Raw genomic sequence first — 26,074 nt, 5'->3', positions numbered from 1 at the left:
TCGGTGAAACGTTCTTTAATGGCTCGTTCTCTGCTCTTTCTGCCTTTTCGCTCCTCTGTGAGTGTGAGACTTGATGAAAGTGAAAATGAGGTTTCACAATTTCACGCCGGGCGAGCAAAATGGTTCACAGCCTGAAGAAGCCGAGAGCAGAAGTGCGTGAATTAGATGACACTACCGCTAATGTGGGTCTGCTCACCTCTCAACCCTCTGCTCCTCCTCTACTCCTCATCCCTCCCTCTGCTCCCCAAACAGCCCTCTGCTCCCCACACCTCCCTCTGCTCCCCAAACAGCCCTCTGCTCCCCACACCTCCCTCTGCTCCCCAAACAGCCCTCTGCTCCCCACACCTCCCTCTGCTCCCCAAACAGCCCTCTCCTCCCCACACCTCCCTCTGCTCCTCCCTCTGCTCCCCAAACAGCCCTCTGTTCCCCACACATCCTCTGCTCCCCACACCTCCCTCTGCTCCTCCCTCTGCTCCCCACTCCTCCCTCTGCTCCCCAAACAGCCCTCTGTTCCCCACACATCCTCTGCTCCCCACACATCCCTCTGCTCCCCAAACAGCCCTCTGTTCCCCACACATCCTCTGCTCCCCACACCTCCCTCTGCTCTCCACACCTCCATCTGCTCCCCACACAGCCCTCACACTACAGCAGTTAAAAGCTGAGGCATCTTGTGTGGTAATTTATGCACTTCAGCAGCATCAGCCTTGTTCACTCAACACAATCTTTTCAAACGTCTGCAAGACCATTGCATTAATCATGCTCAGTTTACCAGTAATGTCAGCGCTTCCAAGAGTCACAGAGCATAGAGGAGGCTTTCTGTTTTGGTTTTTGGGTCTTGTTCGTATGTAATTCTGGATATGAGAAGGGTGATGTTTACCTCTGAGTCCACCATCCTAGCTTGTGTCAGGTTAAGTCTGTGTCACATTGACATTCAGGGGCTTTTATTTTTGCTTCAAGTGACATGTCTGTTGTTTTTAGAGATGCAGAATTATCTAGATGTTAGCTTTAAAGCATCAAAAGTCATAATGACACATTTGCTCTTTTTTTTAGAAACAAAGTTAATGTTCTAGAAGACTAGAAGCACCCCACCCCCACCCCCCACCCCCCCACCCCCCAGTCCCATTTGGTGGGGCATGATTAAAAAATGTAAAGAATGCACCCAAGCCCAGTGCAAAATTTGATCACTTTGAAAGCTTGCTTTCATTAGGAACTGGATAGGGGTGTAAATATTTCCGAGGAAAAGGAAGTGAAAACAAAAAAAATCTGTGGGGGGGAAGGAGGCTGAGAAAAAAACCTGAATCACCCCATTCCTTCAGCATGGCGGAGATCACCTGAGGAGCTGCTCAGTTAGAGACACTGTGATGTATACAGTGATCTCCCAGTGCCATCTCGCTCTCTCTTTCTCTTTCCCCTCCTCTCTGTCTCTCTCTCTCTCTCTCTGTTTCTCTTTCCTCCCTTATCTCTCTGTTTCTTTCTCTCTCCCCCCTTCCCTCCCCCCCCCCTTCCCTCAGTGCTGTCAGTGGGGCCCTTAGGGGAGACATGGTCAGCCTCAGTGGGGTCATGTTTATACATTTGCCCGAGTTCCTCAAGTGCATTCTTTCCCCCTGAGGGTATCTCTGTTCTTGCCTCCCCGTGGTGCGGGGCTCAGAGCTCGGGGGGGAGGGCCCATTCCGAGCTCCACAGGTCAGGGCCTCTCCTGCGCCCGCTCCCCCCTCTCCTCTTTAAGGACGGCGCTCGTGTGGACCGCCGCGTGCCCCAGGAGGTGAGCCGCTGCTCCCCGCCGTGCCAGCCGTGCTGTGAAACTATTTATACCTCACCTCTGAGTGAGGCGCGTGTCTTAATTCTGTTAAACCTATGCCGGGTCCGCAGCGTCGCGCCGTGAGGGGCACAGTCTGCGGCGGGCTAATTGGAAGAGAAAGGGCGATCGCTTCCCCGAGACCAAGCCTGCTATTAACTGCCGGATGGCCTTCTCCGATTGGCTGGACAGCGTGAAGGACGATCCACGCCTGTTTACTGACGCCACCGCCCCTTCGCACATTCCTTATGTTAGTCCTGTCAGATTCGAATGAGTCGTCTCCATGGTAACTGCAGAAGCAGTCTCCCCTGTGCTGTGCAGACGTCCGTGCGGCAGGACGAGCGCCCTGCGCTGCTTTGCACCCGGCGCAGCTCTCCTCTGCGGACGCTGCGAGACCTTGGGACCGACACAGCCGCCGCTGTGACGGGCGTTAGTGCTGCGGCGCAGGGCTCACCTGTGCTTATCCCTGTGCCCTCCACAACATGAGCACCCGCCCCCTACGCAGGGAGGCTGACGCATCCATTCCTTTCTGGGGATAAGGTGGTGGGTTTTCCTATCCATATAACTGGGGGCAATTACAGGCTAAAGGATAAAGATGCTAAAAAATAAAATAAATCCCAAAAGCTGACATGTGAGTCAAATGCAGAACAAGCTCTGATGCTCAGGCAAAGCTGCCTAAACATGGCCGTTTCCCCTTCTGAGCTGCTGTACACATCAGGCACATTGCAAAGCCTTTTTCAGTACAGAGGTGTTAGCAAAGATTGTTTTAAAAGCTCCTTTAATCCAAGGCAACATGCTGCTCTGTTCTCGGATTGCGAACCTTTTCTTATAGTTCAGGATTGTTTTTCAGGATAAAGAGTAGCAGACCGTATCCTGGAGCGCAAATCTTTCATTTTACCTCTCTGGCTATTATGTGGCCACCTTCGGCCAGCGTAACCCCAAAATCTCCTCCCGCACCCATTAGCCTGCACCGCCCACACTTGATGGTGTGGTATGAGAAACGGTCAGGAATGATTTATCCCTGACTTCACCCCCATTTTATTCCCCCTCTTCAGGGCGCTGTTCGGCCGGTTAGGGAGGCAGTCTGGCCTGTCCCGTGGCTACGGCAGTGATTCGGTGAATTTGTTATTGCAGTAAACCTTCGGCCCGGGGCCCGGGGGGGAAGGAGCACTGCTGATTTCACCTTTGACCCAGGTGCGTATCGCGTGTCACTCGGCACACGTGATCTGTCCTGCGGTCATCACCTCTGGGGGGGGGGGGGGGCTGGCTGACTCTTTAGCCTCTCACCGGGGTAATAAAACACCTCCAGCCTTGAAACGGGGGGGGGGGAGCAGCGCTGAAAGGATTACTCTGTCTGCTCCCTTCCCCATCTCCGCGTTGCGAAGCCTGAGAAGCGAGGTGACATTGAGGGGCGCTCTAAAGAATGAAGTGTGGAACTCAGGGGACAGTCACTTCACTGTCCTTCCAGGAGCAGCACTGCAGAATGGAATCTGTGACATATTCACCTCCATCAGAAAACAGTCGATGCAGTGAATGAGGTCCTGACCTCTTTTCTTTTCTTTTTTACCTGTCAGGGGGGACACAAATCCACTACATTACGAAATCCACAGTATTATTACATTTTTATATTTGAATTATTACTCTGTGGGAAATTGCTGGGTGAACTGCTATTAATGCCTTTTCATGCCTGACCTCCAAACCCACTGTTCCCAATTGGCCTGCTTTGCGAACCTCCATCAGCTGAAAAGGATCCTGAGATGATCAGCCACTGCAGTGATCAGAGCCAGCCAATGAGAGGATGTCACTGCTGTCCAGGGCCTTTCTGCCTGCTTCACTGAGCTCCATGGTTCTGCTTTGCGCTGCCATGAGCTCTTGGCCCAGGACTGGCGAGGGTCGGCTGACTCATTTAAACAGAGCATCATGTTGCAGACAGAGATGGGTCAAAATGTCCAAGTGAGACCTCCACATAACCAGCAGGTGATTAACTTACATCTAGTTTAAACGTTGTATGTGATCATATCCACATCAAACTGGGATGTTATAAGTAACTTAGTAATGGTTGTCTCCATAAGCCACTAAGATAGTTTGATTGTGAGACCATTTTATAAATGAGGCCCAAGGTCTGTGAGAGTTCCTTTTTTATGAGCTGCCTGCTGAGAAATCTTTCTCCTCCTTCAGAACAGAAGGTGTCCCCTGTAGATCTACCACGGGGTCCCTGAGAGCTGGGTATAAACCAAGTGGCTGTTGGGAGGGGACGGTGACTTGAGGGGACTGGCTGTGGTTTGAGGAGCCTGGCGTCCTGAGACTGGCTTTGTAACGCAATGCCTGTGCAACTCCCACTTCCAAAGAGACAGGAAGGAGGAGGGGGAGAATTGGTACACTTCTTTGTCACATGATACATCTTCCCGGTGACACAGAGGTCTTATGGAAAGGTACACACCAACCCCCACCCCCCAGGAAACACTCTTTCACCCTGCTCCTAGCTTTACGATCCTTGCATTATTCATTGTGTTTAATAGTAATCATTATCCCGAATGACATTTATTGCTTACATTTTGAACAGCGGTAGATATGGTAGCGAATGTGTAAGTATGGGCGATAAAGTCTTTGATTCATTGCTGTCTGTGGCAGGCCAGATCAGTCAAAGTGCGCAAATCTTGCGCATAAGGACGGTAATTGTTTTTGTTCTCTGTCAGCAAGCCTACTGCACTACTGCAGATATTCTGTGTCATGAGAAGCTCAGTTTAATTATAAAGAGGTATTGACTTGCCATCTGCAATTTTACAGGTTATCCACATGTGAACAGATATGTTTTTAAAGCGTATTCAACCAATGAACTTCCTGAAGTTTACAATTCCATCATCCCTTCGGGGGTTTGAATGTGTAACCTATAATGGCCGCAGCGTCTGTTTCCTGTAACTTTAGCTCAACCGCTACTCTCCAAGTCTCGCTGTTTAGCTTGGATTTTCCAACTCTTTTGAATTATAAGACCCTAAATCACCAGCCTCCCAGGGCCCCGCTTCTGTCAGCTCCGAGCTTGGTGAAGGGAAGTGTGAGCCGTGCTCCATTACAGAGGTGTTTTGTGCTCGGGGTGAAAAGTTGCTGCGCGGTGTTAGCCGGGCTTCCTCAGCCCTCCGATAAGAGCCTTCTCAGGCCTGTGCGGCTTGTTTGCCGCTCGCGTTAGAATCATTACTGCGGAGAGCAAAGGGCGCAGGAGCGTAATGGGGGGGGGGGCGTTTTCCCCCTGTTCTGTGAGGTTTTTTTTGTGCAATTAGCGGGTGAGTGATGATGATGAGGTCACGGAGGGGGCGGGTGGGTCGCGGTGCGCGGGGTGCTGTTAACTCCACATCGCGCCGCTCTGTCTTTTGTTCGCCGCTGTGTGTTTAACAGCGCGCTCCGCTCGCCGAGATCCATCTCTTTGAAGCAGCCACCTGTTACCAATCAGGCGGGGGTGAGGGGCCTGCGCCGGCGGCCGCGGGGAGCGCTGCCTTCGGACCGCGCGCGAACATCGCTGCCAGCCTTTTGGGAGGCGAAAGGAGGGCGGGGGGAGAAAGGAGCCTCGCTCTAATTACATTTGGATCACTCGTTAATCATCTTCAGTCTCATAATCCCTTTCTCAACACGCTGTGACCGAAGCACGGAGCCGCCGCTGCCTCGGCCGCCCTGCCCCAGAGCGCCTCCGTAATGAACTGGGAGAGAGAGGGAGCGCTGCAGCAGGATGGATGAGCTGGGGAGGCCGCCGCATATGGAGGCTGCTGTTAGAGGCGGTGGAAATGCTGACCTTCCCTCTCTGCTGTGTACCGGGCCCTGGCTGCTTTCCAGGCCATGCAACAGCAGGAGGGCCTTCTGGCTTTGAATGTGACAAGTAACAGTTGTGGAAGATGTTCAATCTGAACTTCCTTTTGCCCCCCCCCCCCCAACTTCCATGCTCCCCACACCCACCCTGCCTTTTTTCTCATGGGCCCAGATAGGAACCTGGGTATTGTGTGCAGAGTAAGGGGGTGATTATCCCGGGCCCTGCTGGGTAACTCAATCCATCTGCAGTAGGGCTCCCATTTCAGCCTGCAGGGCCATGGGGGGAGGCCTGGGCAGTCTCCCAATGAGACGGGCCCAGGGGACAGCCACCAATCAGAGACAACACAGACCAGCACCCATTCTGCCTCACTGGCCCATCAAGGGCACACAGCTACAGTGACATAGTAATTCTGCTGGCTGCATCTTGCGAATGTCTCAGGTTACCCTTCCCTGTCAGAACTGCTTTATAGCTCCCCCATTTCAGTTATGGCTCATGAACATACCATAGAATGTGACCCCCTGCATTTTCTCATGCACACAAGCACAGCACACAATTCAACATTCTGTCATACACACACACACACAGCCCCCATCGCTTTGTTACGGTTTCTGTCAGCCAGGCTGAAATAAGCATCATACTGTTAGTAAGAGGATGATGTCATGGGGCTGCATGCACTTTCTCATGCATGCGTGTTGTTGTTGTTGGAGCCAGAGGGCTGAGAGAGGTCAGGGCTGCTCCATGGCACCTCATCCCTCACACACAGCCAGGCAGCAGTTTGTTTGGAGTTTGGCTCTCTGCATTGACCACCGTGACATTAAGGTGATGTGGGATTGAAAGACTTGCTGGATCACAGATAGGATTTTTTAAATTTTTTTAAGTCAGTTGTGTCTCCCTGGACGGATCCATCTTTAATGCCGTTCCCGTAACTGGCTCTCTGTGTGAACTGCCTTCCTGGCCCTTGGAGAAATTACATTAGCTATCGGCTGTTGCAGCATGAGCCTGTCAGAAAGGGCTTCATGGTTTATTTTGTGTCTTGTGTTTTGAAACAATTCTGTTTGGGGAACTGTGGCAGAATGAATAGTGGCTGTCAGGAAAAGGCAAATTAACTGCAGGATTATTTATTACTTTTGAATCAATAAAAGAGCGCAAATGAACAATAAAAAATAATAAGCAGTCATAACAGGCTAGAGAGTTTTCTGTACAAAGGATGTCACTGTATATTTATTTGTGGAAAATTCCGGAAACCTGTGACTCAGATTTCACTAAAGCACAGCTGGAGTCTTCAGCAGGTTTCCCTCTCTGAATTGTTGGTGTATACCTCACATTGATAATCTCTTTTGATGGAACAAATTCAGACAGGGCTCATTGATCAGGTGATGCACTCCCGATCTCCGTTGAGTAAGCATCGATCTTCACATCTCTGTGCCCAGCACACTGGTCCTCACAGCCTGCTGAGACCAGCATAAGTGATACTGGTCCTGTATTCCTCACACAGAATGCACTTTCCTGTTTTTTTATTATTAAGATGTCACATAACTCTTTTTAAACATGTGGTTGTTCTATTTTCACTTTATAGTTGTGCCATAGTTTTTTTTTTTTTTCATGTTGGAATGAAAGCCCCACTGCGGTGTTTATTGATCTAGTTGCTTGTCTTTTTTGCTTGTTTTTTTACTTTCATGCTTTTTGTTTCATGCTTTTGTTTGTTGGGCTGACACCATTTTCATTTTTTATAGACATTGGCCTAGTTTCAATTTAACTCCATGTCTTTTTTCTTAACTTTGAGTATCAAACTATAAATAGTATTATGTTTATTAATTTGTCACAGAACATTTATTCTTTTTTAATTTTTACAACCACTAAACTGATAACATTCTGAAACAAAAACAATTCAGACCTTTCTATATACTCAAGGTTGCTCTACATATTATAATGACAAAAAACATCAAAAGACTATAAATCAAACAAATCCTTGGAAAATAAGTAAAGTAATGTTGTAAAAATTAATCACTCAAAGAGCATTATGGATGACACTGGTCTCATTTTCACTGTAGGAGAAGGTTCTCTTTCCTGTACATGTGTAAAACTCGGTGAAGGACAGAAACCCTGTGACCAAGCGTCTTGCCCCCTGCTCCTTAGTTCTTCCTTTCCTCAAGGTGCTCTGCCACCTGCAGAACTGGGTTTCTACCTCACCTGGCAATACAAGAGGGCTTTGGGGGTTCCTGGCTAAATTCCTCTCCTGGCTCTCTCAATCTGGCCACCTGGTCATCCCCCAGTGTAAATGGTTTAATAATTCCCTCTCCACCTCAGCGGATGTATGGCAAGTGTTCTTCTCGTGTTCATGTGGATTTCCTCTGGATACTCCGGTTTCCTCCCACAGTCCAAAGACGTGCAGGTTAGGTTAATTGGAGAGTCTAAATTGCCCCCCGGTATGAGTGTGTGAGTAAATGATGTGTGTGCCCTGCGTTTGACTGGAAAACTGTCCAGGGTGTATTCCTGCCTCTCTCCCAATACATACAGGGATAGGCTCTCTCAGACTCAATTGATCACCCACAATGCATACTAAAAAGATGAGGTAACCAGCTGAGGTCTGCGCTATGTTCAGACCTGCCAGTGTGCTGGAAGTTTCCCCTTATTCAGTGGGGTCAAGTGTTATTACATATAGAGAGAGACTCAGCCCCAGCCAGCCCATTAGACATTACACACAGCCATGCTCACATTTAACATGAACCTTTGCTTAAATCTCCAGTGAGCGTGGTCTTAACAAATGGAGCACAGGCCACATTTGTACCCCATTAGCTCGCTTTAAAGCAAATCAGATTGGAAACAGTCACTCGGAGGGAGGAATGTTGCGTTGCTGTACCAAATTGAATTAGATTTCTTAAAGTGACTGTTTTACTCTTGGAATGGATGGGCATATACCCTGTTTTATTGCATTATGTTATGCATTATAGATAATAACCTTTTAAGAAATATATCAGTCTCTTTTGCCTCCCCAAATAAAAAATATGCTGCCGTTCCCTGCAGCTAGTAATGTTCTTTCCGATCATTTCAAAGGTTATCCAGTCAGTCTGCACCCATTTTTCTAAGTTTGTTGCTGAAAATATCTGTAATCTGTAATGATGCTGTTATATGGTGGGAGTGTTGATGCTTAAAGCCATAGTTCTTTCTAGGTTTTTGATATTATCTTGGATTATTGTATGTTGTATTGTATGTTACTGCCCAGGCAGTTTTATGTGTGACAAAGGGTATTTTAGATGCTTGCAGAATTTTCAAATGATCTGTCTTTACTGTACATTGGTGGATATCAGGGTATTCAGGGGTTTGTGGTCTAAAGCAAGACAATACACTTAAATAACACCAGTGCAGCTTGTAGAGCAATGGCACAATTCCAGAAGCTGTTCATATGAGCAAATTCATTTCATAATGTTTATAAACATAAAAAACTGTTTTTATGTCCTGTGGACCCTTGCAGTAATGCTGAATAGAATAGATTTCCTTGAGAACATGATCCTTAGCCATTGGAAATAGTACCCAACAATAATATGATTAAACATTTTTAAAAGGATAATAATACATTTTTCACATGTATAGCCGCCAGAAGCATAACATTGCTGTACAAGCTACTTTGGAGTTGTATTTTGTAGTGTATTTTATTGATATAGATCACTGACCACTCAACCATTTCAAAGCATTCAATGCAGGCTGCAAGATATTACATTACTGGCATTTTGTAGACTTATCCAGAGTGACATACACACAAATCTTAGCTTTTTTACATGGCATCCATTTATACAGCTGGATATATACTGAAGCAATACAGGTTAAGTAATTTGCTCAAGGGTACAATGGCAGGAAGGAGGAGTCCTAACCAGGAATCAAACTTGCAAACTTCAGGCTACAGGACCAGTGACTATCAGACAGAAAAATCACAGGAAGTTCATTGTTAGTGAGCAGAAGAGCTGCATGTAGCAGTATTGTGAAAACTACACCCCAAATCAAGTTCGTCTCACAATGCTGAAGTTCATGCCTGTGAGACATTAGACTTACACTGCTGAGTGTGTGTGTGTAGAAATTTGAGGGAACACTGATTGTAGCATGCTGGTGCTGTTACGTTGGATCGGATTAAATAAGCCTCTGTTAACGTTGGGTGTGTAAGAACTTATCAGATTTGTGTTGGATTGTTGGCGGTATACCCATGTGGTGCTGGGTGGGTTGTTAACTGGCAGTGCTTTTACCTGCGCTTCAGACGGATGTGCTGGGCAGGCAGCTTGAGGAGTGGAGGTAGTCTGTTGCATTCTGCTGGATAGCTGTGTGGTGATAAATTACTCATTACAATGATTTATCCTGCCAGCTCCCAGCAATCACTCAGGATCAGGCAGACTGCAGAATCGGTGCATGGCTCGCTGTAATCACTTGTTTATTCCCACACAATTGGGTACCAAGGGCTGCAGGAGCAAGATTAAACCAGGCCTAAAAAATGAAAATAATAACACAAAAGCCAGCTTTATGAATATTACATGATGAAATAATAGAGTAGACATAGTATGCACCTCCTGGCTAACTTAACAGGAATGGTGTATCATTGTTGACATGCTGTGAATTGCTGAATGAAAACATTGCTTTCCCTGAAATTAGGTGATGTCAATGCGCACCACGATTTCCACTGTGATTTTTAACATTTAAAGTATCCCTCTGGCAAGCATCCCAAAGTATTTCTTGCGGTGGTTTCATGGCATCAGATAGATGAAGCTTATTTTAATTGCTGAGGCATAAAACAGATTGATGACATGCCCGTGGAACAGATTGTATATCCATCTCTGTGCCCTTATGGAAGTATAAATCAAATACCCCTCAGGGCCAGCATAGTGTTTTAATGTCACTGAATAATATTTCCTCAATAATATTACTTCCCTGCATCTTACAAAATTTGCAGTAGGTTACTGTCACTCTTACTTGAAAAGTGTGTTCTTCAACTTGACAATGAAATACAGTGAATTTTGCGAGATGCAAAGTGTGTCAGAGTTGTCTTCTGTAAAGTGTACTTATCCTCTCCAAGTTTGCGCAGGTAACTTTTGCTGGTGAGTGTTCCTATCTGAAGGTCTTTATGTTTCATTTGCCTGAGGAGGCCAGATGCTTTCTGCCCGTGAGGACACTGAACTGCAGCCAAAAACAAAATGAAGAGCGTGTGAAGTGCCTGTGTGAGGGTGAAACTGTCAGGCTCCTGTGTTCTGTGCGCTGTGCTCGGTGCACTGTGCCTCATCATCTGCCCAACATCAGCAGACCAGCTGCTCCTCAATCACTCTGCCACTCATTATCTGCACCAATGTCTTTAACTCTTTACATTAAATTCTCATCCCATAATTTGAACAGGTTCTCTCGATTTGGAACGCCCAGTCCTTGGGATGTCCCGGTGTCCACTGAGGAGAGTGAAGTCTACAGCACACATTCCAGGTACGGCCTCTAGTCACTCTTCTGTCTAAAAGCTTGACTGTTCAGCCTTTTCACTGGCATATGCATCATGCACTGCTGGAACAGACTGATTGCAGGAGCTTGATCAATCAAAAGAGTCACTCCTGCAGACTTGAAACGCTCCCTCACTGGGTGATGCTGAAGTCTTTTGTGCATCTCTCCATGGTATGCCTGGTCACAGTCGAAACTGGCAGGATTCAGCTGTGGATCATGGGGCACACTGAGTGCTTTTGCTAGACCTGGGACAATGGAAGCCAAAAATGTCATGCCTTTAAAAACCAAACCTCTGGATTTAAACAAAAATGGCCAGATAATACTGTTGATAATAGACAGAAGTTTTCAAGTGTAAGTGTGCTCCTAGACTTTGAAAAAGGCAGCCATCCATGGCATTACAATACAGCAATTCAGCAGACTCTTCCTCTATAGTCTTCTCCTCTGCGTAATATCAAATGCCAGGCTTAATGATTTAACCTGCTGAATGACTGAATGAGCACATTATTAACGGAGCGCAAAATGTTTCAAGATCAAGTCATTACCCCTGAGGAACCTTCAGATTTGTTTCCTGAGTTTTAAATGAAAGCAATGAGCTGGTACTATAGTATGTCCCTATAGCATGTCGACTGAGCAGTGTGTACTAAAAGTAGAGCGATAAAAAGGTCTCAGAGATGGTATGAACCATCCAGGGATGTCCCAGTGTTTTATATCTTATACAAAGGGAATCAGAGCGGGAGGATGGGTTCCTTTGGTGCCGCCTTCCACGAAAACCACAGGCTCACAGCACAATCGGGAAAGATCCACAACAGGGCCATAGGCCAGTGTATCTATATTGTATTAAAATATTTCCACTCCAGATAAATTTAATGCGAAGATTACATGCATTGTGATTGCCTGTAATTGTACTGCTGTACAGCACAGTTAGCTTGTAGTTTGAATTTTTGTAAATCAAGAAAAAGCCAGCTTTGATGGCACTGTTTTTTAAAACCTCAAGGAAACTGGTGACAAATTCAAGAAAAATGAGAATGGCTTTTTTTTTTTTGCTGTGCTTGTGACCTGAGAGGTCAGTTTCAAAACTTTAAGAAAACAGTCAAACTAGAATGCATTACCTTCGTATATTCTATCCTATTGTCATTAGCAGCCACACACAGTTAGGGCTTGTTTAAAATGATAAGCCTGGGAGGATTTTAATTACTAGCTCTCATCATCAAAAAAAAAGAAATTAAACATGTAAATCAGGTTATTGAGCTGTCATTGTGGAGGCAAGGTGGATTCAATTAAGGCTCTTTCCTTGCCATGTCAGAGAACTGAGTATCTGAGGGAGAAATGAAAGAATATTTAATTTTCAACATGGAAAGACTGGTCTGAATTAAACAGAGGAAAATAATTCAAAAGAACAAGCTAACAGGACATAATTAAGTCTTACGGTCCCCTGCCCTTTAATTAGAATTGTGCAAAGAACTTAATTCAACTAGGAAATGTGATCATGGGAAATGGGCCCCCCAACATATGGACAGCATATAATATAAAGGGACGATTTTAGAAATGAAAGAAATGACTGTGCATTTATTTAAACATAGACTGTCTTGATTTAGTGCCTTAATGCACACTGTATTGAACAGAATTTAAAATACTTGCTAAGGGTTTTTTTCAGGTTGTAAAAATCATTTTGCTGTGTGTGTTCAGGAGAGGGGGGCAATTTTATTGAAATGTGAGCCTATTCAATGTGCATTCGTATCATTTGAGCCTTTCTGCAGGTAGAAATCTTCTCATGCAGCCTGTTCACGCCAGTCTGAGTGCTCAGTAAACACCATGAACAAATGTTGAAAGGGTAAAAGGTGTACTAAGTGAACGTGCATGTGGATGTACTCATTGTGCCAAGTTTAAAAGATAATCTGTTTTAGCTACTCTGTGCTGCAGTGTCTTGGAGACTTGGAGACTGATAAAGTTCTAACTGATAAAAGTGAGCTTCCACAGAAGTGGCTCAAATTGTCAATGAAAATTGAGTTCCTTTCTACAATGCACAGATGTGAATATTATAATATTATATCTCCTTCTAGATACACCGATCACACAGGGATATAAATAAACAAGTACCTTTTTATGTGCCTCAGAATATGAGAAACTAGCATCTAGAAGTAATCTATACACTTAAGTATTGGTGTGCACTAAAACCTACATCTGGAATTACCACCTTAAAGTAAAATAAAACTTAATGGCCACTAACAGAAGGATATAATATTTTTAAGTGCATATTTTCAGTATTACATTTTACAGTTTACTTATTTAACGTGATATGCCACTGTGTGTCAGCCATAATAATGTACTGCAGTTGTTTATAGTTTGAATGCCTTGCTAAGGTATTAATACTACAGTTCATGAAGGTATTATAAATGGTTTACAAAGGCATGAAGTTAAACCTTATATTTTATTCATAGTGCAGTACAGTAGCCATTTTGCATAAAGTGCCGTGGTTGCTTTGACTAATAAAACTAAATATTTTTTTAAAAGTAAGACTGGCCATAAAGATTTTATCTCTCTTGAAGGAAGGTACAAAACTTTACTGTGCCTGGATTTTTTTCATAGATTTCTTGAATGATTGTTATATCATTTATATCATTTCATGAGCATGTGTCTCTTCATTGTCCTTCCCTGTGTAATGATAATAGTAAAACACAAAGGATTTTTCTCTTTTGTTTTTAGGCTTTTTTCTGGCTGGATTCCATGTTCTGCTGCTGTGAGAGAATAAAGGGGAATGTTTATATAATGCCATGGGGTGTTGAGAGAGGGGAGGGAAACTGATGTTTCTTCTTGTGATTAACCCCTTCTGTATCACCCCCTTGTTCAACACAAGCCTGCAAATCACATACCCAAAATAAAATGGTTAATGTTCTTGAACCCTTTGGACTACAGGCATAATCATGGTCTCTTCTGAAAGGTAGCCCTTGGGAGTTTGTTCTCCAAGAGAATCAGAATTACTCTAAACATTACTGAAAGTAATAGAAGCTCAAACAAAGTGGAAGTGTAAGTTTTTTTTTTCTCAACTAAAAATGTTCGAGAATGGTGACAGTCAGGACCCCTCCTCTCTTTGTGTGCTCCATCATTCCCAATTTATATCCCCTTGGTCCCCCCTCTGTCCTATATGTCTTTTTTGACCCACCTTCTACCCCTCCATCCTCCATTTCCATATCCATTGGCCCTGTCCCTACCTCATCGCTATTTCATTGGCTGCATCCTCAATTTGTCTCCTGACCCCTCCCTCTCTGCTGCAGAGGGGTGGGGGGGGCAATGGGGGCCGTATCTGTTGCTTCACTGTGTGGAGTGGATGCACTCTGTTGCCTTTCTGTGAGGAGTTATTTCTCTTCTGTCTCATGGTGTAGTGGTTGACAAACCCATGCGCCTAGCCGGCAGCAGAAGCGTCTTGCTGGCGCAGCGTGGAGGAGCCCTGCAAGCTGGTGATGGGCTCTGCAAGCTGGTGGCCCAATAGATTACTTACGTTGTCCCTTCCAGTGAACTGCCAGTACATCTGTTCACTGGGAGAGATTGTAGCTGCACCAGAGGAGTCCCATATGCCAGGCAGACTCTTGTCCTCATTGGCTGCACATTGACACGTGCCACCACTCCACATACAATTAGTCAGATGACTTGCTACTACAGCAATATTAATGACTGGAATTAGAACAATGTTGCTGTGTATAGATTTTTATTGGTGTTGCCTTGTAGAAATTGTCACCAAATTTAAATAACTGCCAGTATCTGTAATTTTAAAATCACCTGACTTTTTAAAAAAAAGGTGAAATTCACGTGAAGTAACATGAAATCTAATGGTAAATAGCTTGTAAATATACATAGTTTTTACAGTCTATATTGTATATATTTTATTTATTTGGTTTTTCCATAATAACACACACACGGCATTCACAGTAGCCTATCACCTACCTACCAGTAGTTTTGAGTTTCCACAATAACCCAGCTCTACCCAGTCTTGAAAAGGTGCTTCAGAATGGCTGCTAAAATCAAGGGATTTTCTTTTATGTCCACCAATAGTGTAACAAACTCTTTAACAATTCTAATTATTATAATCATCAAATAGTCGTAAAGAACTAATGAAGGAGCTTGTTTCCAAAACGTGTCAGTCTCTTGCTTTTCCCTTGGTTTAATAAATAGCTGTTTTCCTTAAGTCTATTGGACAGTTTTATATTCACTTCCATGATCTAGGCACCTTCTTTGTATGTTATAATAATTGTATTTTCCTGGAATAAGGCCCAACAGCACCTTTTTGAGTGCTCAGGAACTGTAATTTTAAACTGACATTTTTTTAAGTGTTCTCAACTTGATCCCCTGCTACTCTATGAATGCAACTGTCCAACTGTCACTTTAAACAGAGGAGTATTAATCCCAAACACTGTACTCACAGTATTTTCCATGTGACATCATGGCATTAATTAACACCCTTTTATTACACGCATGAGAGTATTCTCACACTTCTAACCGTAACCCTGGGGTGGTGTTTGAACAGCTTCTTTATGGTTTCCATTAAAATACAAACTGAATATTTATAGTTACTTCCCTTGGGGATGTGCAGTTTTAAGTCAACAACATTTTAATAATTGAAAGTATGCATACTGTATAAATGAACAATAAGCAAAGTGAAACCTTAATAAGGATTTGGTCTGTCTGTAGTGCTGCTGTTTTCTTTCAGCACTAATTGGAAGCCTCTCACAGATCTATGGTGCTAATGGATAACAAGCGTGAGGCTATTGTTGTGACGATTATTGAATCCAGTGGGATATCTTGTGTTAAAGGATTGTGCAGTGCATTGTGTTTATGTAAGCAACTGCGCTTGATTGCTTTGAGTGGGAATCCAGTGCAATTGTAAAATGTAAAAAAAGAAAAATGCAACATGGCTGATGTAAAGAAATATCATAAAACAGGTTTGTTGGAGAAATGCTCCAAATAGATCTTGTGAAGAATGACTTTGAAGTCTCTTTGAGTCTTTTTTGTTTTGTCTCAGCTGGTCCTTATTGTAGGTGTTGCCGAAAGCGCTTCACCTTCCTTTGTTCTGTCGCTTCTCATCAAGAAGCCCCCTGTATGTGCTGCATTCGCCCATTAGCAGCCAACCGAACATCAAATGCGAGGATCCCAACCGAAGGCTGAGCTGCAGCAACGAGAAAGGGAGAAAAAAAAGAACTTTCCACAATGAGACAACACTTTCCTACCGCCTTGCCCGTTCCTCAGCAGACTCAAGATGGCTTTTTATGAAATCCAGGGAACCAGACGAGTTGTTGTCTGGATACATCAGAGATTTCGACATGCCTGCATTAGTGCGTCTCTGACACTGTGGTGTCACCCTCAGGACTGACACGTTTCTGTCTCCAAGGGCAATGGAACATGATTTTCACAAACTAGCATGCAGTAACTGCAAAAAAATACTCATTTTTTAATCGCACTTTGAAGTGTCACCACAGACGTTTTCGTTTTGCAGCCCCAATGTGATAATTATGCGCAGTGCAGCGCTCCTCTTATTGGTATTCACTGGTGCCGCTGACTTTCTCCACAACTGCCGGCACCCTGCCCATGATGCTCCGCTCGCGGAGCTGGAGGGATGCCCGACGCCGCTTTCTGATTGGCAGATGGGAGCGCCTCGGCAGCAGCCCGCACCATAATGACCCGTCAATGGAGGCGTTGTGGGAACAGTTTCCGAGGCGCTATGCCGTTAACTAGCAACGGCGAGGAAGACGAGCCGCGATAAACGCGCCTTTCTCAGACGTGTGACTTCACACTGGGCTTGCCGATACCGCTGCCACTCAACAATCTTTAAAAAAAAAATTTAAAAAAAGTATTACCAGAAGGCTAAAACGCAGGCTCTGCATGTCACACGCATGATATTTTTTAGTGGAAGGATTTAATATTCTGATTCTTTTGCTTGCAGCGCACTTCTTAAAGTTCACCTGAGTGCAATGCAATGCAGAGAGGAGGTACCAGTGGGAGGAAAGAGATTAACATAAGCCCTGGAGATACACGTCCGCATACCTTCCGTCTAGAGTATGCCATTCTATCCCCGCCCTGTGGACCCACAGCTTCAGATGGTAATAAGAGCAAAACCTAAACAATAGGTGTTCCTGATTGGATTCCAGTTGACCTGGGTGAAAATGTACAATACTGCCATGCATGTCATTCAGTACAGAGGGTTATATACACATTGACAATATTTTCCTTTTATCCAGCAGTTTTTGTAGTGGAAAAAACAATGTATAATATATTGTCCCGTCTGTAGTATCAGTAGCTTGCCTTCTTTTCAGTGGCATAAACGCACTTTCTTGGCTGTTCCCCAAGCAACAGGATATCTAAGCATTTTATATCAGGAGAAGTTGTGGCATTCTTGTCTTATCCTGTCCAGGGACAATTCAGGCTTTGCAAATGACAGGGATCTGATTTAATTTGAATTGAATTGATTTGGTCATATAGTGTTGCACTGAATTATCATTTACACTTTTCATCTTTCTGGGGGTGGGTTGAAATGGTGAGTATTAAGAATGCAGCAGTGTGCTTTGTCTTTTATTAATGCACTTCTTAACAAATAAATGAATATAAAAGCACCAATAATAATGCTCATCTCTTTCTGTGGGGTGAGGTGAATTGCCTGGCTGAGATGATCAGACACATTTTGTGCGCCTGACATTCTTCGGCTGAGCGTTCAACGGCTTATCAGAAGCAAATTGGTTTCAGTTTTCAGTGCAGGTTCAGCATGCACTGTTGCGTTTGTTTTTCACAAGGTAGATGCAGCCTGCATTCAGAGAGGATCTCTCCATTATGTCTTCCTGTTTTCCTGCAGAAAAAGTCAGGTGATCTTCAGGTGCCCTATTACAGGCAGCTCAGTGCTCCCTTTAGCTCCCTTTAACCGCATTCATTCGTCCATTGGCTGGCCATGCAAATTGTGCATGTTTTTTTCATGCTTTGTGCTTACAAGGTTCCTTGGGTGATACTGCTGTGCATTTATTCAGCTCTCCTGTGAGGCCCATTATAGCGGGTGCGTCATCCTTTGCTTCGAGCGATGAATGAAGGAAAAATATTTTCCCTGCATTTCTGTTGCCAATGAAACCCATTGAAATTTTCTGCTCAAGGCTAAGGACAGTATCCCCACTGACCCCTCTGCCACCGTCCCGCACAATGACCCAGCCACCCCCTCCATGTGCAGAGTGCATTCAGCAAGAGATTTACCCCGAGGTTCACTTTCAAATATTTATTAACTTATTGACTCTTCCAGGAAACGGATAATTAATTTGAAGCTCTCCTTTCATTTACATGTTGATTGATCATTGGGGGTTGAGGGAAAACAGACCGGTCGGCCCTTTTAGTGAATCCGATGTCATGTTCAGAGAGCGATCGCTCCGCCCTCGCAGTTCGATAATCACTTCCTGTCCTGCGGCCATTAGCAGACCGGGCTGCTTGTGCAGTTGTTGTCGAGTGCTCTGTCAGGGATACACGCTGGAGCCTGGAGCCCTGTGGCTGTGGGCTGCATGGATTGACCCCCGCAGTGATTTACATTATAATTAAGCCAAGCAGGAAGAGCCCCAGAAGACACCGAGGGGCCATCTGCAAATGCACTATTTAACCTCTGACCCCATTTCCTCAGGCAGCTGCAGGGCTTCAGCAGCCCTGAGTCCGGCGCAGGTGGTCCGGAGCCCAGCTCTGTTCAGCCTGGCCTGGCTCAGTGACCACAGTCAGGACAGCTCATTGGGGTTTTAAAATTACGACCTGACCTCAAGGTTCGCTCCTGTTCTGGAGATCTGAAGTCAAACCAACGTCAATTTTCCTCAAATCGGTAACACCACTGTCAGATCCCAGTCTCCATTTGTGAACCCGAAGGATCAGTTAAGGCTGTGTCAGCAATTCTACCTCCACTCTTTCTTGTTTTTTCTGTTGGCTGCTTGTCTTTCACACAGTCAGTTTTGGGCCATGGACTGCAGTGGGGGGGTTCCTGCAGCCTGTTGGTTTACCCCTCTTTTACAGCGCTAACCTGAGCAGGACGCTTAGCAGGGCTGTGTCTCCAGAGCGAATCCCGTCTGCGGTGCTTTTATTGGCGCTGAATCACAGTGTAATCTCCAGGGCCCAGCGGAGGGGACGGCAGTCTGCGACACATTGGACGGGGTGAATGATGCGTGGAGCGCGCTCTCTGAGGTGTGGCAGGAGATGGGGGCAGTTAATGAAACCAGGACAGGCCTCCATTTTCCTGTGCTTCACACGGGGAGTGGTTTGCAGAGGGGGGAGCGGAGAGGGCAGGGAGGTGGTTTGCAGAGGGGAGAGCGGAGAGGGGGCAGGGAGGTGGTTTGCCGAGTGGAGAGCGGAGAGGGGGCAGCTCTGTGTTGTTGCCGGACACCCCACCTTCCCCCTTTTCTTTAATCCAATCGGGCGTCTCTCAGTGGGACGCGCAGAAGAGCGGGACTCCGGCCGATGCCCGGAGGACACGAATGTCACTGCGACCTTCGCCTCTTTTCTTGGCAGCGTGCTCAGAGGGATTTGTGTACCGGTCACAAATAATGTTTTATTTATTTTTTTTTTGGACAGGGATTTGTGTTCACCTGTAAATATGGCTCCAGGTGGTGATCTAGGATCTGAGCCGGCTTGTGTGAATTCTGTGGCGGGGGCATTGCTACAACACAAGAGAATCCCTAAGAACACCACTCTCATCACAGCGTCATTTTTCAGCACTCTTCCTCTTCTTCTTCTGTCAGAAACATGCTTTCTCTTCTGCAGGTTTTGTCCTTTTCAGTCCATGTAAGATTTATCCATAATTTTTACAAATATTTTGATTGCGCTTGACGCCCTTGCACTCCCGATGAAGACGTCAGACGTCAGATGAGTGGGACACGGCTGTGTGTGGGCGCAATTGATTTTTTGGGGAGGGTAATGGAGCATCATTGCGGCAGGAATAAAGGGCCACAGCCAGCCGTCCATCAGAGCTGCAAATGACCTTTCAGTCTGGAAGCCAAAAAAACAAAAAATATTCTCCAGAGTTTTTTTTTCTTTTTTTTTAACCAAGAAATAATGAGATATAATGGCGGGATAAACAAATAGTCTTCTCGTGTCTGCAGTCCTAATTACAAGCAAGAAACAGACGACCGGTCTCGGCTGTCTGTTTGCGTGATGAATTTTAATGAAGGGTCAATTTTAATGCGTCATTTTTCTGCCTCACGAGGGACTTGTGGGACCATGAAGCGAGCTTTTGTATCGGTTAGCCTTCTTTCCAGTGCCCCTCTGACCAAGCGTCTGTGAGTCTTCGCTCGCAGGGTGCCCGTGTGATGGCTTTCACTCTTGAAATGCGCTCATAGTCCACCGAAGCTCTATAGGACAGACGACAGAACTGTAATGGTGAATGTGGTGCGCTTGTCGGAGCGCCTGTTCCAAGGCCATTGCCTGTTGCTTGGGCTGCTACTGCAAGAGCCAGTGTACAATATGCCCCCATGTATTAGTCAATCTGACCCTTTAGGAGACCCTTATGGAGAAGGCCTCAGTGTTTACGCTGCTTGCTGGGGTTAGTGCATACGAATTAGAAGGGGCTGGTATGTTTGCCTGCCGTTTGGCTAACAGAATATTTCTGTCTATTAGTTGCCTTTACGAGGCACATCCCTCATGCAAATCACCCGTGAGGACTGGGGAGCGACGGGCACGTTGGGCGGATGGGCGAGCGTTTCCGCGGGCACGCCCCAGCTATAGATGAAAGGCACACTCCGCTGTGACCGCTGGGTGGCTGGTGGAGCGCGGGGGACGGGAGGAGCCTTTAATGAGCGACGGGAACAATAGCGTGTCCTTCCGCTCGCTGCGTGCATGGCACTGGCGTGGCAGGCAAAAGCTGAGAAGGGGGAGGGGGAATGGGGGGGTGTAATTTCTCTCTTTAATTGTCTCAGTCTGTTCTAGCGGAACAGATCGCGGTATTTGGCTTCCCTGCCAGGGCGCTTTTGTTTTTGCTCTTCCTCATCTTCCATCTCAGCAATATGGCACATTCAGCCTCACTGGCAGTCTGCAGCTCATCTCCCACTGTAAGACCCAGTGGCCCGCTTTCTGCTGGAAATGTGTAATCATCTATCATAGACAAACCAGAATATTTCTGCCCGGGGGCCAGGAACGACCCCCCCACCCCCCACCCTCCCCCCCCGCATCCCTTCAGCCTCCCCATAGTGCCTTGGATTGCGGGTTAAAAACTGGGAATGATCCAGAGCTGGGTTAAGCCACTGAAATCAAATCTTTTTTTGCAAAATGAAGCCTTTCTAGTCGGCCTAAAGTGAGTGTGTGCCCGTAATGGGTTTGAGAGATTCAGGGAGTGTACCGCTTTGATGTGTGATAAAGGTATCCTTTTTTTCTCATTTTCTTCCCGCAGCTTCCATCCCAAGAGAAAAGCAAGGGCCGGGTTTGATGAAGAGCTCCCATTATGACCCCAACAACAGCAGTCTGGCTCCTCTAACAGGAAAGGACTTTAACCGCGGGACTGGGGGACTGGGGGACTGGGGGGTAGAGGACGTGAAGCTCTGGTCATATGTCACTCGGCTATTTGGGTTAGAGAGCTTTGTGTATTATTCTCAAAGCCCCTTAAGTGTGCTCATGCCACAGTATTAATATTTTGTGCTATTACTTTCGGGTTACCATTAATTCGGCACGGGGTTATAACAAGTGCAATAAGAAACTCCCGACCCTCACCCCTTTGATTCAGCCTTGACCTCTAGTGGCAATGCCTTGTTACTGCACCTGCTCAGTGACTGATGCAGGCAGACAGACAGACCGACAAACAAGACAAGCAGCCAGGAATAGAGACGTACAGGCAAAAGAGCCAGGGTCAGTTTCCTGTGCTGGAACAACATTCTGAATAATCTGGGTTAGTTTATATTACTTGGTGTTCATTGGAGAGCGCCTTAACCTTTTGTCATTGTGCCTGATAGTCAATGAATAAATCGTTCAACCTTCTGAAGTATTTGAGGTCAGGAAATTTAAACCACACGCATGTGTGAAACCCATCTGTTTCCAAACAGCAGTATAGCTTGGCTTAATCACTAAAACACATTCCCCTGATTGAGTATTCAGAGCTGAGTCGTGTCTCAGATATTTCTGGTGGTTAATTCAAAGCAGCCACACCAGAGCATTGAGGGGTTTCGCCAGTCGGTGTGCATGAGTAGCCTCTTTCTCCGACCCGCGTCCCTCCTGCTGGGAAGTGAGAGAGACGGCCTTTCATGAAGCGGAGCGCGAGGGAGCCGGCTGCACAGGCTCTTAAGACAGCATTATCCTCTTCACCCACTCTTTTGAAATTTCCTGCTGACAAATTATCCGTTCCTCTGCTATGTTTTTTTTTTCTTCCTTTTTTAACGTCTCTTTTTTCCTCGAAAATTGCACAGCCAAAAAAGGAAACGTATTTGAATTGCTGGGGTGAGGGGATTGTTCCTGTTTTGTGAGGAGATGGAGATTAAGGATTCTGGCTGTATTTTTTTTCAGACGGGGAGATTGAACGCTCCATTCTTGAGGCTCGGGCTGAGCGGTTGGAGTAAATGCACTGTGGGGCTCTTTCTTCTGACGATCGTGGTGGAGATGTTTATTTTTTTCCTCAAACTTTGCATTAGAACGGAGTCACTGACATGTCTGCGGAGCGCTGGACCCTTGCACTCCACTCCGCCAAACTTTCATCACTCCCCTACATTCCTTGAATACTTGTGCTGCTGCTGAAGATTGCAAAACCCTGTTTATTTAGCCTGCTCTCTGTTCCCCTTTACAGTGTTCAGTGTTGTAGCTGTGCAGGCACATTGCTGTGAAACCACGCAGACAAATGTTCACAGAGCTGTCACAGAATATACAATAACCAGCTCCAAATTTCCATGTTATTAATTACGTATGTAAGGCTGTATGTCTGTTTATAAATGTACTACTAACCGTGAACTCCTGAATTAATTTAAAATAACAAAACCTGTATAGTTATTGAGTACAATGTGTTAATAGCATTTTTGAAAGAGAGAGTGCGTAATTGTGGTTAAAGTCACATTAGTTAAGGTCTTTGTGTAGTGTGGAATGTCCTTCATCTTTTCCCTGTCTTTCAGCCTGAAACAGTGTTGGCTTGCTTGTCCAGTGGAAGTCTCAGGATGCCTGCTTGCCTCTCTTGAGCGAGGTTGCTGGGCCCCAGGTGCACCCATGTTGGGCCTGAGAGGTGAGGACACGTGAGAGGAGCCGGGGCTGGTTTTCGGAAGACCCTCCGCTAGATGTACCCTTAATTCTAACACTGGGGCGTTAAGACCAATGGCCATGGCAATACCTGTCATCTCCTGTAAGCAGGTAGAGGAACAATAACAGCAGCTAAGTTTCTTTGGGCTCTCCCACCATCCCACCAACCAGCCAGCTAGCACAGAAAGTGTCACAGTAACGTTTTACAGTGTTGCTTTAAGAGTATGAATGGCTATGATTTGGTTAGGCTGTATAATCGCAGCATAATTTTTGTGTAATATATATATATCGTCTTTTACATTTTTTTAACCATCATTTGACCACAACATTCCAGCTCCATTTTAAACAGGCAAGGATATCATTTATGTTGCTTTCCTGTCGGAAAATGTTTTAAGGACATGTTTCCGACTCAACAAAATCGCAAGGATATAACATTTCCACAACTTTCCAGTCTAAAATGTTAGTAAAATACAGTGTTATTTATTTAGCTGGGCAGTCTCTGAGAACAGTCTTTTCCTGTCTGTCAATGCAGCATGTGTGTGCTGACCAGGTCTGTTCAAAGAGGTGCTTATACTCTGTCTCTTTGATTGTGTGCCCCTGCTTCATGCCCTCTGTCAGAGAGGAGATGTGTGAGGTGTGTGTGTGTGGCTGCGCTGACCACACAAGCTTAAACACCCCAGTGAAGGAGCAGAGAGCCCAGGCACACACAAACACAGCGTGTTCCGCGGCCACCCCTGGGGTGTGTGTGTGGTGTGCGTGTGTGCGTGTGTGTGTGCGCATGTGCGTGTGTGTGTACATGTGTATGTGTGTGTGTGTGCGTGTGCGTGTGTGTGTGTGTGTGGTGACATTGTGCCGCTGGTGCTTGTGCTTGTGTCATGTGTGCTGGTGTGTGTGCGTGTCATGTGTGTGTGTGGCATAGCAGTGTGCTTGTTGACATTACGATTTATGGCATGTCATTTTGCCCTCAAAGGTGACTTCGATTTTCATTCAATGCTTCAAAAGATGAGCTTAAACAAATGGGCTACAAGCCAATGAGTGGTTTCACTTGAGTGGTTCTGAAGAACAAAACAGTAATGCTGATTAAAAATGATAATTGCTGGGGGAAGAGCAGAGAGCACAGCAAATTGCTTATGTGTGTAAAGTGAGGTGAGCCAAGTGTGAAAATATGCTCATGCAAGCATATGTACCACGGAGTGTAGATTCACCCAGATTCCTGCTGAAACAGGGACTCCCTCCTCTCCATTCTGTAGAGCCCCTTGCTTTCGGGCTGTCCTCCACATGATAGCCAGGGGCGTGGCAGCTGTCCACCGTGCAGGTACCGGCACACCCCGGGGGGGATGTCCAAATCTTCCCCGTGGGAGGCCCGCTTCAGACCAGTGGGAGACTGGGGCTGTGGTCCAAATCACACACTGACACCCGCATGGGGGAGAGTGCAAGTTGGTGGTCTCCGCCATGTGCATATACACTGTGAGCCATTGAACTGTGAAACCAAGCACGTTTCCAGGAAGGAGTTTTTCCCACTGTCAGTAGTGCTGGCCAAGCAGAAACTTGTTACTGTAGGAGTATTTTCTATGTGTGACATTTTTCCATATTGTTCCACCATATCTCCATTTTGTGTGTGTCTGTATGTGTGTGTGTGTGTGTGTGTGTATTTTTCTGTGTGCGTGTACAGTATAACTGAACCTTTTTCTGGTATTGTTATATCTGAACAAGAACCTGCTTGAATGCTGACTATTCGGCTATAGCTGCTACTGAAGACCAGAATTCAGTTCAACAGAACATGAATATCTTTTTCTTGTTGCCAGCTTTTATTGTTGTGTCCCTCTTTTTTTAAACGATACCTGTAAATGCCTCTCCCTGTATGTTGCATATTCACTTTTTCATTATTGACACTGAGACGTAACCTCTGCCTATGATTGTCTCTACTCTAGTCTTATGTTTTCCTCATGCTATTAGAACTGTTATTTATTGTCAGGTCAGCACTAGAAATAAAAACTTATGGGTACCACTTTAAAATAAGGTCACATGAATTGGCATGAACTAATGAAGCTGTTAACTACTAGTGAAAGTTCATCTGTCCAGCTTTGTTAATGTATTTGTACATCATTTATTTGTGCAACTACATTAGTTAATGCCAATTCATATTGGTATTAAAAAAAAAACAGTTAACGTGTTTGTTAACATTCAACTAATTATGGGTTTATCCTATGTTTTGCTAATGTATAAATAATCACGTAACTAATACATTAGTTAATGTATTTGTTAACTACTAACTAAATTTCATGCTTAACTAACGTATTTGTACATTATTAATTCGTGTTAACAACTACATTAGTTCATGCTGATTCATGTGACCTTATTGTAAAGTGTCATCAACTGCATTAGTGTTTACATATGTATGCTTATGTGTGCATGCATGTCTGTGTGTGCATTGTGCATATCTGATTTCAAAGCTCCTTTTTGATGCTCTCTCTGGTGCCTTGTTAGGCTGTAGTGGGGCTTTGTGCACTAGCGGGCCATGTATACAATACAAAGAGTACAGACATACACAGGCACAGTTTTGCATTATAAAGAGAACGTCTGAAGAAAACTAGTGGTAGACTGAAGAACAAGCCCAGAGCAACATAAGCTCCTCTCTCAGCATCAAGTAAAAGCTGGGCAGAGTTGGCTTGCATGTCCAGCTAATGCACTGATCCTTGGTGTCATGATATGCCCCGCAACCTGGAATCAAGCTCTGCCAGTGCTAACTGTGGCTGGGTGTCTTGTGGCGTGGTGCACTGTTGGCAATAGCATTGCTTAGGTAGGGAGGGATTCACCAAGGT

General features: G+C 45.4%; 1 long non-coding RNA gene across 1 annotated transcript in view; it reads left to right on the top strand.

Moving 5' to 3' along the window:
* The window catches only part of LOC135242320 (uncharacterized), a 54,965-nt gene that overhangs the window by 22,767 nt on the left and 6,124 nt on the right, over positions 1-26,074 (top strand). The window contains exons 3-4 of the long non-coding RNA XR_010326306.1: positions 10,962-11,042; positions 21,433-23,238. This is a non-coding gene — a long non-coding RNA (uncharacterized LOC135242320). The remainder of the gene's footprint in view (positions 1-10,961; positions 11,043-21,432; positions 23,239-26,074) is intronic.

Source organism: Anguilla rostrata, chromosome 16, assembly GCF_018555375.3.
Source record: "Anguilla rostrata isolate EN2019 chromosome 16, ASM1855537v3, whole genome shotgun sequence".
Taxonomy (NCBI): domain Eukaryota; kingdom Metazoa; phylum Chordata; class Actinopteri; order Anguilliformes; family Anguillidae; genus Anguilla; species Anguilla rostrata.
Note: the sequence above shows the minus strand (reverse complement) of the source record. Positions and strands in the feature narration are given on the sequence as shown.